General features: G+C 40.6%; 1 protein-coding gene across 1 annotated transcript in view; it reads right to left on the bottom strand.

The window, feature by feature from the left end:
* Positions 1–2,878, bottom strand: part of LOC6536916 (protein timeless homolog) — a 68,148-nt gene that overhangs the window by 34,412 nt on the left and 30,858 nt on the right. The window lies entirely within an intron of this gene.

The following is a 2,878-nucleotide window of genomic DNA, read 5'->3' as shown; positions in this document are numbered from 1 at the left end:
TCACTGTATTTTCATTTCATGTGGGGATTAAGTTAACATATACTTCATATATGGCAAAATGGAAAAGTGCGTTATTGTTGTGCACCAAGAGAGAATATCAATTAAATGAAAGGAAAACTTCGAACGGATCCGAAAAATGGAAGTGGCAGGAAGTGGAAAGTGAAATAATATGGCGTTCTCACAGATATTTTAAGGATTTAAAGTTAAAGGTAAAGCAGCTACATCAGCAGTTTGAGGATATTAACCCACATATTGAAAGGAAAGATCAAACCAGGCGAGCAAGGACAATAAAAATAAACGTTAAATTAGTGACACATGCGGCAGTTAAGCTGGGCATAAATGTGAATGAAGCCACGGCTAAATTATTCCAATACACACATGCCAGAGCATCGGGAAAACTGGAGGAATACTCCCGGGAGGTCAGGACCCAACAAAACGGGGAACATTTTTATTTCAAATCCAATTATTTCACATCGAAACTGCAATCAGATGATTGCGTTCAGCAACAGGAAGCGTTCACATGTACATAAATACGGAATGGTTGTGGGCAAGTGTGTGTGTTGGTGGACAAACGATGCTGTGAAAATGGCCGACAAAATGAAAGTCAATTGGTTTTTCTTGTTTTTCCCTCCGCCGTTTTCATCTTTTTGTATTCTTGCCCTTTTGTGGCGTTTTTCTTTCTTTCGCTACAAGCGTCGTTAGCATCGTGGGAAAAGGGGGCGGGAAAAAGGGAACAAGGAAAAACTGTCGCCACATTGGAAAACTCGGCGCACATGTCAAGAAATTGTTATGCGCCCTTGGACATTCATTCGTATGGGCGGCTGGGAATTAAATATTCAATATTGCATCGGGACAAACACCCGACATTCAATAACGCCCAAAACTTCCTCATGCGGTTGGGGGCTGAAATGCGTGCGCAATAAAAAGGTTAATGGTAAAATAATAAAAATGTAACGAAATTTTGTGACATGCGGCGACAGTTTGATGAGCAAATGTCATTCCCTATCAATTTTTTGCTCCACATTTTGATGGGTGCAAAAGGTGAGGTGAGAGGTCGTGCCACATTCGTCCAGTTTTTTGGCAATTCACTTTTTGCGATAACCAACCCTGCTGCCGGTTCATAAGTGCCCCGTCAGCAGTTAATGCAGTTGGCATTTGACTGATGGCAAAGTCATCCGAAAAGTCTAGGCCAGAAGGACATTATCTCTGATTAACCCGCATAAGCACTGAGCGGTGGCCAGAACGCGGCATGGAAAAGCTCGGAAAGCAGGTTTAAATCACAGGAAAAAATATCCGATTTTGACGTTGTCAGCTTAATTGATACCTAATAGGTGCTTACCGACAATTTTAAATCAACTAATTGACAGGAAAATACAGGACAATAAAAACCCTTTTGCAGAAATTTAACGAATGATTTTAAATGTCTTGTTTCATGCAGTTTATAAGAGATAACAAGAAAAAAGACTTTTTCCAACTTTTTACTATTGTTAGGTACTCTCTACTATTACAATGTGTGAATTTTTTCCGCACTTTCCGCTTCCGAATTGGAATAATTTTTAAAAAATTTTTTCAGTGCCAGGCCACTTTAAAGCAATCTGTACTTTTGCCCTAATGAGTAAGCGAAGATAAAGGGAAAGCGGTCAAATGCGAAAAGTATAGGGCAGGGCAATGGAAATTTCCTCTGGCAGCCACTGAACTGCTAATTTTTATGCAATTTACTGCAGCGGTGGCTTCAATTTAAAAATGTTTGACTTTGTTTATACGGGTGTGTGGAACTGGGTGCCTTTTTTAATCTTGTATAAGAGAGAGCACAGCTGGGGGAAAACTTTATCTAATTGATTTTCGGAGCAGTGCAGCCAAATGGTGCTCCATTAGCGCCACCCCTGCCGAAAAAAGAAACGGAAGCGAAACTAACGTGTTTTTTCCTTTCGCTTTTTATAAATAAATATGCAAAAAATTCTGCGGGTTGTTGATGTGCTTTGGGACCAAGAAATAAAAATACACACGCAGATAGCCATACACCGCGAGGCTGGCACACTGGCAACTTTAAATTGCATTCATTTTTAATGCAGCGCCGCCAAAAAGCACGGCCACATTACGTATACGCAACGTAGTGCGCTCTAGGGACACATTGCTCCATCAGCCGCCCAAGTGCGTGTAGGGAATCAGGGAGCAGCGATCCTAGGGGGTGTCGCATCCATGTGTGACACTCCCAGGACTCCCAGGACTCCAAATGTCGAATGTAAAACGGCTCGTATTATACCGTACAGCAGACTTTTTATACGCTGGCAGCGGGTATTATCAACGCTGCTGAAAGTTTGCAATCCTATTAATTAAATTGGGCAATGTTTTTAAATCTCATTTTTATAAAAATATTTTTGGATTCCTGTGCTCTAGCATCGAGTGAATTCCATTTCTGTTCAGAGTTATTTTTAATTCCTTTAACAAAACGGATAAAACGGCATTCTTTTTAGCAGTATACAAACAATATTAACACTTGATAATTCATTTAACAAAGGTTGCATACTATGACTGACTTTTTCATTCCATTATTACACAATTTAATCGTCGTTAGGCTTAAGCATACACGTAATACTTTGTAAGCCGTTAGCGCTCTAAGAGATTGCAAATTTTGTGGTTGAGCTTTTAGCTTTTGGACAAGGAAAAATAAATTCCTCACGTGTCAGCGTTTGATAAGGGTATTCCAATATAGCCAAATGTTCTGGGAAAATCAGGTGAAAGGGGTTTTGGGGGCGGTAACGATTTCATTTCATGGTTTTGCACTCGTTATGACTTTTCCCCACCTCGTCACCCCTTTCTATTCCCCTTGCCCCGAACTCCGCTATCGGGCTCACCGCTTTCCTTGCTTTTTATTGTC

Source organism: Drosophila yakuba, chromosome 3R (genome assembly GCF_016746365.2).
Source record: "Drosophila yakuba strain Tai18E2 chromosome 3R, Prin_Dyak_Tai18E2_2.1, whole genome shotgun sequence".
NCBI classification, from domain to species: domain Eukaryota; kingdom Metazoa; phylum Arthropoda; class Insecta; order Diptera; family Drosophilidae; genus Drosophila; species Drosophila yakuba.
This window is presented reverse-complemented; position numbering and strand designations above follow the sequence as displayed.